Source organism: Bos taurus, chromosome 18 (assembly GCF_002263795.3).
Source record: "Bos taurus isolate L1 Dominette 01449 registration number 42190680 breed Hereford chromosome 18, ARS-UCD2.0, whole genome shotgun sequence".
Classification (NCBI taxonomy): Eukaryota; Metazoa; Chordata; class Mammalia; order Artiodactyla; family Bovidae; genus Bos; species Bos taurus.
In genome coordinates this window covers 51,634,911-51,647,657 of record NC_037345.1, presented here as the reverse complement: position 1 = coordinate 51,647,657, position 12,747 = coordinate 51,634,911, and the positions used below count along the sequence as shown (strand labels likewise).

General features: G+C 41.5%; 2 non-coding genes across 2 annotated transcripts; both read left to right on the top strand.

Moving 5' to 3' along the window:
* The first annotated feature begins 4,677 nt into the window (after positions 1 to 4,677).
* TRNAA-AGC (transfer RNA alanine (anticodon AGC)) lies at positions 4,678 to 4,749 on the top strand. The gene has a single exon. It is a non-coding gene; the product is annotated as a tRNA-Ala (tRNA).
* Positions 4,750 to 12,673: 7,924 nt separating this feature from the next.
* TRNAE-UUC (transfer RNA glutamic acid (anticodon UUC)) lies at positions 12,674 to 12,747 on the top strand. The gene has a single exon. It is a non-coding gene; the product is annotated as a tRNA-Glu (tRNA).

The window sequence follows — 12,747 nt, the reverse complement described above, 5'->3', positions numbered from 1 at the left end:
GAGCTCTCTGTCACAGGGTTTCTGAGAAGTGGGGCGATATCTCTTCTGCTATTTTCCCTTCATTTCTCTGTGGGAGCCTTTCTTCTGATCCAGCATTTAACAGCTGGCATAATTCATTCCTGAATACTGCAGGGAAGTGGCTGTGGTTTCTGTGGAAAGTCCCAGACAAATTCTTGTTTTCTTGGATCCTCTAACCAATTCTATCGAAATTTCTTTGCTGAAGCCACCCTCATCAGCTTTTATTTTTACATTTTCCGCAACCTTTTTAATGAAAATTTTCGAACATAGAGAAAATCTGAAATAACTTCATAGTGAACACTCATCACCTAGATTCAAAGATTACTACTTAAAGCTACTTGCTTTATCACATATCCACTCACCTTCCCATCTGTCTACCCGTTACTCCCTCTGATTTTTATTTTGCCTTTCAAAGTACACTTCTCTCTCAATGCTATCCCATGTGTAAAAATAATGAGTGTTCAATATTTATTTTCTGTTTTATTTTACTTATTTAGATTTTACTTTTCATATAGAGTTTAAATACACCAAAATACACAATCTTAAGCACTCTTAGACTTATGGCAAGCATGTAGATCCGTGCTAACCAGATTCCTATCATGAATCAGAACCTTACCATCTTTCAGAGGGTTCCCGTGCACATTTTCTGGGTCAATTTCTGGGTTTCAGAGAGGAGTAGGGGGGGTGGGGGTAATGTGGTGGAAAGTGGGAGGCCAAACTTTGAAGACCATCTTAGACCATGATGAGTATGTTGACTAAAAAAAGATGTACATCTTGAGAGTTGTGAGTTAAGTTTTATTTGGGGCAAAATGAGGACTGCAGCCTGGGAGGCAGCATCTCAGAGAGCTCCGAGAGACTGCTCCAAAGCGGCAGTGGGAGAAAGTCAACATGTAAGGTTTTGGTGAAGGGGGAGTTCAATGCCATGAAGCACTCATTTTACAAAAGTTTTCTGTTAGTCACGAGGATCTGATGTCACCATGAAGGGCTTCTCTAGATATGAGGACATGCAAGGATTGAGATTATAAAATCTGTTCCTAAAAACATTCAACTATCTAAAGACCTGTCCCAGCAGATTCCCTGGAGCACAGAGTGCCTCACTCCACCCTGAACTCCCTCAGGGGTTGCTGAAGGTCAACAGCTAGAGGCAGATGACAAATGCCTTTGTGGTTCATTTGTTGGGAGTGCTCTTGGTAAGTGCCAATTTATAGTTGACAAGTAGTTTAATAATAAGATGAATACTATTGATGATGATGATGATATACTGGATACTTTTTGTTTGCTCTCTTCAGATCCACTATGATAAATGTTGGGAGGTTAGTCACTATGGACTACCCTGGGCTTTCTTTCTTTCTTTTTTTTTTTAATATTATTTATTTGGCTGTATAGGTCTTAGTTGTGGCACGTGAGATGTTCAGTCTTCGTTGTGGCATGTGGAATCTTGAGTTTCAGCAACTCTTAGTTGCGGTGTGTGAGATCTAGTTCCCTGACCAGGGACTGAACCTGGGCCCCCTGCGTTGGGAGCCTGGAGTCTTAGCCACTGGACCACCAAGAAGTCCCACCCAGGGCTTTCTTGACCTCTAGCTTCCTGTTTGGGTTGGCCAATGGGGACACTGACAAGAGATTGAAAGGAGGGGTGCTTATGTGTCCAACACCCTGCTTGATGTGGGAGTTGCCTCCAGTTGGTTGTATCTTTCCACCCAAGGCCACAGCTCCTGTGGGTCCACTTCACACATGTCTGTGTTCTTCCAGGCCTGGGGGTAATCAAAACTCCCCTCTTTCTTGCCCTTAACTCCTGCACCATCTTTGCAGTCTCCCTGCCCACTGCTCCACCTTTGTAAATAGTCTTTTTTTTTTTTTTAATTGGAGTGTAGTTGCTTTAAAGTATTATGGGGCTTCCCTGGTGGCTCAGACGGTAAAGCGTCTGCCTACAATACCTATCATGTGGGAGACCTGGGTTCAATCCCTGGGTCGGGAAGATCTCCTGGAGAAGGAAATGGCAACCCACTCCAGTATTCTTGCCTGGAAAATTCCATGGATGGTGGAACCTGGTAGGCTACAGTCCATGGGGTCACAAAGAGTCGGACATGACTGAGCGACTTCACTTCACTTCATAGTTGCTTTAAAGTATTGTTAGTAGTCATGTCTGACTCTTTGCATCCCCATGGACTGTAGCCCGCCAGGCTCCTCTGTTCATGAGATTCTCCAGGCAAGAATACTGGTGTGGGTTGCCATTTCCTTCTTTAGGAGATCTTCCCGACCCAGGAATTGAACCCATGTCGCCTGCTGGGCAGACAGATTCTTTACCACTGAGCCACCTGGGAAGTTCAAAAATTCCCTGTGCTATAGGTAGATCCCTATTGCTTATCTGCTTTACACATAGTAGTTTGTATCTGTTAATTCTTCTGATTTATCCCTCTTCCCCCTCCCTTTCCCCTTTGGTAACCATAAGGTTGTTTTGTATGTCTGTGACTCTGTTTCGTATATAGATTCATTTGTATTGTTTATTAGATCCCACAGATAAATGATATCATACATGTCTTTCTCTGTCTTAGTTCACTTAGTATGATCATCCCTTGGCTCTTTATTTTGCTGCAAATGGCAATATTCCATTCTTTTTTTGTGGCTGACTAATGGTAAGTAGTCTTTTTATTAAACTTGCGCCAGTCACTCACTTTGGATTTGATGTCTTTTTTCTGCCCAGACTGAAGGATGCAGTAGTTAGCCATACTGAGAACATCCTAAGAGACACTGTCCCAACTTTACAGGAAACACTATTTAATTCACCCAGTGACCCCGCTGGGGTCGTTGAAGAGGTGGCAAGAGTACACAGAAGAACTGTACAAAAAAGATCTTCATGACCAAGATAATCACGATGGTGTGATCACTCACCTAGAGCCAGACATCCTGGAATGTGAAGCCAAGTGGGCCTTAGGAAGCATCACTATGAACAAAGCTAGTGGAGGTGATGGAATCCCAGTGGAGCTATTTCAAATCCTAAAAGATGATGCTGTGAAAGTGTTGCACTCAATATGTCAGCAAATTTGGAAAACTCAGTAGTGGCCACAGGACTGGAAAAGGTCACTTTTCATTCCAATTCCAAAGAAAGGCAATGCCAAAGAATGCTCAAACTACCACACAATTGCGCTCATCTCACACACTAGTAAAGTAATAATCAAAATTCTCCAAGCCAGGCTTCAGTAATAGTTGAACCATGAACTCCCAGATATTCAAGCTGGTTTTAGAAAAGGCAGAGGAACCAGAGATCAAATTGCCAACATCCAGTGGATCATTGAAAAAGCAAGAGAGTTCCAGAAAAACATCGATTTCTGCTTTATTGACTATGCCAAAGTCTTTGACTATGTGGATCACAAAAAACTGTGGAAAATTCTGAAAGAGTTGGGAATACCAGACCACCTGACCTACCTCTTGAGAAACCTATATGCAGGTCAGTAAGCAACAGTTAGAACTGGACATGGAACAACAGACTGGTTCCAAATAGGAAAAGAAGTACGTCAAGGCTGTATATTGTCACCCTGCTTATTTAACTTATATACAGAGTACATCATGAGAAATGCTGGGCTGGAAGAAGCATAAGCTGGAATCAAGATTGCTGGGAGAAATATCAATAACCTCAGATATGCAGATGACACCACCCTTATGGCAGAAGGTGAAAAAGAACCAAAGAGCCTCTTGATGAAAGTGAAAGAGGAGAGTGAAAAAGTTGGCTTAAAGCTCAACATTCAGAAAACTAAGATCATGGCATCCAGTCCCATCACTTCATGGCAAACAGATGGGGAAACAGTAGCTGAGTTGTTTTTTTTTTTTTTTGTCAGGGGGGCGGGGGTGGGCTCCAAAATCACAGCAGATGGTAATTGCAGCCATGATTTAAAAGACCCTTACTCCTTGGAAGGAAAGTTATGACCAACCTAGATAGCATATTAAAAAACAGAGACATTACTTTGTCAACAAAGGTCCTTCTAGTCAAGGCTATGGTTTTTCCAGTAGTCATGTATGGATGTGAGAGTTGGACCATAAAGAAGGCTGAGTGCCGAAGAATTGATGCTTTTGAACTGTAGTGTTGGAGAAGACTCTTGAGAGTCCCTTGGACTGCAAGAAGATCCAACCAGTCCATCCTAAAGAAAATCAGTCCTGGGTGGTTCATTGGAAGGACTGATGTTGAAGCTGAAACTCCAATACTTTGGCCACCTCATGCAAAGAGCTGACTCATTTGAAAAGACCCTGATGCTGGGAAAGATTGAAGGCAGGAGGAGAAGGGGATGACAGAGGATGAGATGTTTGGATAGCATCACGCACTTAATGGACGTGAGTTTGGGTAAAGTCCGGAGTCGGTGATGGATGGGGAGGCCTGGCGTGCTGCGGTTCATGGGGTCGCAAAGAGTCGGACACGACTGAGCGACTGAACTGAACTGAACGACCCCATGGAGAAATAGAGATCTGGAGAGGTGGTCTCTAGTCCAGAGTTTCAAAATGAATTAAGTGGTGGGCCCAGGATTTGAACCGACAGCAATCAAGAATAACTCGGAGCCATTGTGGGAATTTTAAGCCAAGAAGTCAGGTTGGTGTTTTGAGAACGCCCTCTGGTGGCTGGGTGGAGCATGGTCAACTGAGTTAGTAGTTACACTGGCCCTGACTTGAGGTGGGGGTGTAGCTCAGTGGTAGAGTGTATGCTTAGCATGCACGAGGTGCCAGGTTCAAATCCTGGCACTTCCATTTAGGAGTTCCTGCTTACTAGGAGCCTTTGGAGAAAGGCAGAAGAACCCACCTTGGTACTCTTTCCTGAGAAATCCCCCGAACGTTAGTTCCCTGGCTCTGCAGAGTACTCCTGTTTTAATATTTGGCTAATGCAACAAAAACATTCAAGTAAATTCTGCTGTATAACATTCAACTAAATTCAGCTGTGGACACTGCTTGGGTTCCAAGATGTCTTCTTGAAGGAGGTGACATTAGAGCAGAGCTTTAAAGGACAAGTAGCCAAGGCCTGAGGGAATCCCCCTTGTTCTGGGAAAAGGGTGCATCTTTGTGTGGGAGGGAGCCTGGCCAAGCAGGCTGGGGAAATAGGTCAGGACCCATTTGGGAAAGTACTCTGGCTCTGGGACTTTGTCTTGAAACTTAGTTTGGACCTGCAGATTTCCTATACCATTTAGCTTCTGCTGTAACAATGCGTGTGACAAACCAGCCCTGACCCTCAGTAACATTCATTTAGCTCACAAGTCTGTGGTACCAAAGCAATTTAGGCTGAGCTTGGCTGAACCGTTTTCCTGGGCTCAGCTGTGCTTACCCACAAGTCTGTCTGGGGCAGGGTTGGGGGTGGGGGTGGGGTGTCAGCTGTTGGCTGATCTAGCCTGGTCTCATGGCAACGTAAGTACAGGTTCAAATGGGTGGGGGCCCCTCAGTTAAGACATAGGCTGGAGATTGGCGCTCTGTCACTTCCAACTCATCCTGCTGGTGAAAGCAGGTCACACAGCCAACTCAGAGTCATGTAACTACAAAGTTACATGGTAAAGAGCGTGAATACAGGGAGGGGTGAGTTATCGGGGGCCAACAGTTATCATCAGCTCAAAGATCTTGGGCTCTGCTCCCCAGGAGGAGACATCAGAGCTTGTCTGTGAGAGGACCCCAGAGGGCTCCCGTGTCATGGCTCTTTGCAGAAAACTCTCAGGCTCAGGGTGGACAGGGTTTATGTGGCGAAGGGAACAAAATAGAGAGAATGGCAGGGGGAAGAAGCTGTTGTGTCTGCATTTCTCATTTGGGTGCGGCTGTCTAGAGGGAGCTGGCGGGAAGCTTGGAAGCCATCCACATTTGCTGGCTGTTGATGCCTTATTTTATCATATCATTGCATTATCTGTTTTCTAAAAATATTTATTTATTTGCTTATTTTTATTTGGCTGCCCTGGGTCTTAGTTGCAGCCTGAGCAATCTTTTACTTGTGGCATTTGAACTCTTGGTTACAGCATGTGGGATCTAGTTCCCTGACCAGGGATGGAACCTGAGTCTTAGCCACTGGGCCACCAGGGAGGTCCCTGAATTATCTGATTTGAGGTTTTAAATCTAAATGTATTAATTTAGATCTATTTATCAATCAATTATACATGGGCTATGTTTTTCTGAATTTTTGTCTTCAGCTATGAAGGCTTGCTTTGTAAATAAAGGTACAGATGAGGGATTCATGCATCCTAAGATCTTTGGAGTCATTTCGAAATCTTTCCTCCTAGTTCTTGTGTAAGCTTTGAGCTCTGCAAACCCGCATTCCTTCCTGTGTGCCCTGTGGAAGCCACTGAATCATCCCAGCAGTTCCCTATAGCCAGATATGATTACCTCCGTTTGACGAGTGAAGAAAATTGCGTGGTTTCCACAAGTAAGTTTCCCAGAACTTTTGCTGCTTATAAAAATGATTGGACCCAGATGATTCTAGAACATCAATTTTTTTTTTTTTTTTAAAGCGAGGCTCACTGGGCTGTCACCCGCAGAATGGAGACAGCTGTCTGGGCACAGAGGCCTGACCAGGATGCAGGCACACTCCCATCTCTCTGGCAACAGTTTGTAGAACGGAGGGGCTGGTCTTCTCTGCAGCTCTCATTCTTACAGGAATTGCGGGTGTGGGTTTTTCCTGACTCTTGATCTGGAGTAGCCTCCCTATTCTCAGGGCTCATAGGCTTTGAGAAAGTCAAGTCTGGAATAACAGCAATCCTTTTACAGCTAATCTGGCAAGCCCAAGCCCAGTCTTTCACAGTTGGAAGCTGTATCATGCATTTGGCCTTTCCAAGTGGCCCTAGTGGTAAAGAACCCAGCTGCCAATGCAGGAGACGTGAGACTTGGGTTTGATCTCTGGGTCAGGAAGATCCCCTGAAGGAGGGCATGGCAACCCACACCAGTATTCTTGCCTAGAGAATCCCATGGACAGAGGAGCCTGGTGGGCTGCAGTTCATAGGGTCTCAAAGAGTCGGACAGGACTGAAGCAACTTAGCACACAGCACACATCATGCATTTGGAGTATTAATTATTTTCCCTATGTTTTACCATCTAGATGTTTTAACATCTATTTCTGCTTTATTGACTATGCCAAAGCCTTTGACTGTGTGGATCCCAATAAACTGTGGAAAATTCTGAAAGAGATGGGAATACCAGACCACCTGATCTGCCTCTTGAGAAATCTGTATGCAGGTCAGGAAGCAACAGTTAGAACTGGACATGGAACAACAGACTGGGTCCAAATAGGAAAAGGAGTACGTTAAGGCTGTATATTGTCACCCTGCTTATTTAACTTATATGCAGAATACATCATGAGAAACGTTGGGCTGGAAGAAGCACAAGCTGGAATCAAGATTGCCAGGAGAAATATCAATAACCTCAGATATGCAGATGACACCACCCTTATGGCAGAAAGTGAAGAGAAACTAAAAAGCCTCTTGATGAAGGTGAAAGTGGAGAGTCACTTCGTGGGAAATAGTTGGGGAAACAGTGGAAACAGTGTCAGACTTTATTTTTCTGGGCTCCAAAATCACTGCAGATGGTGACTGCAGCCATGAAATTAAAAGACGCTTGCTCCTTGGAAGGAAAGTTATGACCAACCTAGATAGCATATTCAAAAGCAGAGACATTACTTTGCCAACAAAGGTTTGTCTAGTCAGGGCTATGGTTTTTCCTGTGGTCATGTATGGATGTGAGAGTTGGACTGTGAAGAAGGCTGAGCACCGAAGAATTGATGCTTTTGAACTGTGGTGTTGGAGAAGACTCTTGAGAGTCCCTTGGACTGCAAGGAGATCCAACCAGTCCATCCTAAAGGAGATCAGCCCTGGGATTTCTTTGGAAGGAATGATGCTAAAGCTGAAACTCCAGTACTTTGGCCACCTCATGCGAAGAGTTGACTCCTTGGAAAAGACTCTGATGCTGGGAGGGATTGGGGGCAAGAGGAGAAGGGGACGACAGAGGATGAGATGGCTGGATGGCATCACTGACTCGATGGACGTGAGTCTGAGTGAACTCCGGGAGTTGGTGATGGACAGGGAGGCCTGGCGTGCTGCGATTCATGGGGTCACAAAGAGCCCGACACGACTGAGCGACTGATCTGATGTTTTACCAATCAGAACTCAAGTTTCTTGATCCTTATCTCAAAGCAGTGGGAGGTACAGGGGAGGTCCCAGCCACACAGAGATATTATTCTGGCCCAGGGCCAAGGACCTGGGTTCGGTGTTGGGCTTTTGTAACACTGATGATGTTCCAGGCTCTTCCCACTCCTATCACTGCACCCAGCTTGGAGCTGGAAGGACATTATCAGCCCACACCCTGGCACCCTCAGCCTGTGCCCAGCAACCTCCTGGGAAGGCTGCCCATGTGCAAGGACAGCCCAACGATGAGAAAGTACTTCCAGACAGAGACTTGAGCCAGGGTGAGTTCTGAGAGTCCCATATGTCCACTTTTTGGCAACTGCAAATATTGCTGCCAGGAACATTCTTGTCAGAGTCCTTTGGTGGACATACTATGCACTCCTATTCAGTATGTAGGCAGGGCTGCAAGTGCCAGGTTAAAGGATATGTATATATAGCGGAATACTGAGAAACAGTTTTCTCAAGTGGTTGTATACACTTACTGAATTTTGAACCAGGGGATTGTATTTCCTGTTTAAATAAGAAAAATTGAGATGTACAGCTACAAACACCACCAAATTGCCCAGACATTGCTTACATTGAGTGTATTAGTTTCCAATCGCTGCTATAACAGATGACCACAATCTTAATGGCTTAGAATAACACAAGTTTATTATCTTACAGTTCTGGAGGTCAGAAATCTTAAATAGGTTTTCTTGGGCTAAAATCAAAAGCCATTTTCTTTCAAAAGGCTTGAGACTTCCCTCGTGGTCCAGTGGCTAAGACTTCATGCTCCCGTTGCAGGGGGCCCATGTTCAGTCTCAGTCAGGGAACTAGATCCCACATGATTCAACTAAGAGTTTGTGTGCTGGAACATGTCGCAACTAAGACCCGGTGCAGCCAAACACATAAGTATTTTAAAAATGAAAAGAAAAAAAAGGAGGTTCTAGGAAAGAATCTACTCCTTGCCTTTTCCAGTTTACAGAAGCTGCCTGCGTTCCTTGGCTCCCAGCCACATAACTCTGATTTCTGCTTCTGTCAACACATCTCCTCTGACTCTGACCCTCTTGCTTCCCTTGTATAAAGACCCAAGCAGTTACCCTGGACCTTTCCTGACAACTGTCAGGATAATCTTCCCATCTCAAGATACTTGAGTTAATCATACCTGCAAACCTCCTTTTGCCACACTGGATCACATAGTCACAGGTCCTAGGGATCAGGACGTGGAAATTTTAGGGGGCATATTCTATCTCCTGGGCTTCCCAGGTGGCACTAGTGGTAAAGAATCCACCTGCTTAATGCAGGAGACAAAAGAGACATGGGTTCAATCTCTGGGTCTGGAAGAGCCCATGGAGTAGGAAATGGCAACCCATTCCAGTATTCTTGCCTGGAGAACCCCATGGACAGAGGAGCCTGATGGGCTACAGTCCATGGGGTCACAAAGAGTCGGACATGAGTGAAGCAGTTGAGCCCGTGCATATGCATTCTATCTCCTACACTGAGCCACAGAGTTTTGATACCAACAGAAAGACTCGTGTAGCCCTCTGGGTCACAGATCTGAATCAGCACTGGCTGTGTTGGCTGTGAGTGGGCCATCAGGCTCTGGCAAAAGAACACAGAACCCAAAATGGCATCTCCTGCTTGGCAAGGCTCTCCGTACCCAATTGGTCCCTACAGAAGTGGGTTGCCAGGTCTTCCCCTATTCATTACTGAGATTTCATCTCAATATTACTCCGATAATGACTTTGAGCTCTTCTTTTTTTGGGGGGGGCCACACTGCCCAGCTTATAGGAATCTTAGCTCTTCGACCAGGGGTCAAACCTGTGCCCCTGCAGTGGAAGGGCAGAGTCCTAACCACTGGACCACCAGGGAAGTCCCTGAGCTCTTCTTCTGTACAAGGTGATGTTCTAAGAGCTTCATGGAGACTAAGGCATTTCACATGAACGAACAACAACAACCACACTACAGGTTATGATTATTCTACTGTACAAATGAGGATACTGCGGCACAGAGAAGTTAATGAATATTTCCAAGGTCACACAGCTAGGAAATGACAAAGCTGGGATTCAGTCCCTTGTTTTGAAAGGGCTACAGTCCTCTGTAATGAGGCCAGCATCGATGCACAGCATTTCTACCCTAGGCCTATGCTCTCCTTTCTGGGGCACACAGCCCTCCACCTCCAGGAATATTTCTAAGTGAGCAATGTCATCTTCAGTTGCTTTTCCCTTCCAGAGACTTGATCAGAGTCTTGAGGGAGGAGAGAGCCACCTTGTGGTGAGACAGGACATCTGAGAACCTGGGCCCCAATTCTCCATGCGTGCTATCCACTGGACCAGTCCTGCATTCTGCTGTTTCATGTCTTGAATGTACCAACGTATTAGTTTATTCTATTCATTAAAATTTGTTTTAAATTTACATTTTTAATTATTGTATAACTTAGAGCACAAAACTGACGTGTACAGCTCAATATATACATATACTTATAAATACAAAATAGACTGTAGCCTGCCAGGCTCCTCTGTCCATGGAATTATCCAGGCAGGAATATTGGTAGCCATTCCCTTCTCCATGGGATCGTCCCGACCTTAGGATTGAACCTGGGTCTCCTGCCTTGAAGGCAGATTCTTTACTGTCTGAGCCACCAGGGAAGCCTGGTTATATATTACATTACATAAACATATTATATACTAAATATGTATATTACATATTATATACTATATAATTATATATCATATTTTTATAGTTATCTTTATATAATTATAATTATATAATATATTATACTATATCATATAATTATAAATATATAATATATAATAACATACTTAATATACAATATTTAATATATATTATATAATATATTACATGTAATAATAAATGTAGATGTATAATAAATAATATATTATATATTATAAATATATAATATAATATAATACATATAATTATATATATTATATATAAATGTATAATTTATATATAAATAAATATGAATATATAATAAAATATATAATACCTAGATATATAATAAACAATATATATAATATGCTGCTCCTGCTGTTAAGTCACTTCAGTCGTGTCCGACTCTGTGTGACCCCGTAGATGGCAGCCCACCAGGCTCCTCTGTCCATGGGATTCTCCAGGCAAGAACACTGGAGTGGGTTGCCATTTCCTCCTCCAATGCATGAAAGTGAAAAGTGAAAGTGAAGTCGCTCAGTCGTGTCCGACTCTTAGCGACCCCATGGACTGCAGCCTACCAGGCTCCTCCATCTGTGGGATTTTCCAGGCAAGAGTACTGGAGTGGGGTGCCATTGCCTTCTCCGATATATTATTTTATTGTATTATTTTATATAATTAATTATAATATGTTATTATACATTATAATATATAATATTAATGCATTGTATATTGTATATTATATAATTATATTATTTTATTTTATTATGTATTATATTATATAATATATATTATAATATAAAGAATATATTTATAACATATTATATAATATGTGATATTAGTGCGGTAGCAGATTGGAAAAAAATGTTCATTTTCCTTCCCTAGGAACCCAGGAAATGCAAACTAAGAATAATATATTACCTTGGCAACTTTTCAAACAAGGGAGGAAACTAGTCAGAAATGAGCAAACTTCATTCAAGACAAAATTTTATAATATGTTATAAATATATTCTTTATATTATAATATAATATATATTATATAATATATACATAATAAAATAAAATAATATAATTATATAATATACAATACATTAATATATTAATATTATATATTATAATGTATAATATAATAACATATTATAATTAATTATATAAAATAATACAATAAAATAATATATAAAATATATCAAAATATATCATATATAAAGTATAATAAAATAAAATAACATATAAAATAATATAATTATATATATTAATATAATATTAATATATTATATATAATGTATAAATATATACATGTATATTATATAAGTATATAAATATTGTATAATTATATAAATATATAATCATATACTTATATAATTATATATTTATAATTATAATTCATATTTATTATATATATAATATATAAATATATTTTTATATAATATAATTGATATATTAATATATAATATACTCTAATATATTGTACATTATATAATATATATTATATTACATATATTATATAATATAATACAACATATACTATATTATATTATATATAGTATTATATATAAAATAATACATATAGTATTATATTATATAGTATTATATATATATATATACTATATACTTATGTTCATTCATGTCACCACCGCCGAGGTCCAGATGTAGAACATTCTAATCATTCCAGAAGGTTTCCTTGTGCCTTCTTCCAGTCAGTAACACCCAGGGGTGACTTTCTGAGTTCTATCACCATGAATTGGTACTTATATAAAAGGAATCATTCAGTTATGTAGTCTTCTGTCTCTGACTTCTTTCACTCAACATTATGTTGTAAGATTCAACCATGTTATTGCATGTAGCTGTACTGTTATTTTTTAAGTTGCTGTGAAGGGAATTCCCTGGTGGTCCAGTGGTTAGGACTCGTTGCTTTCACTGACAGGGACCCAGGTTCAATCCCTGGTCGGGGGAA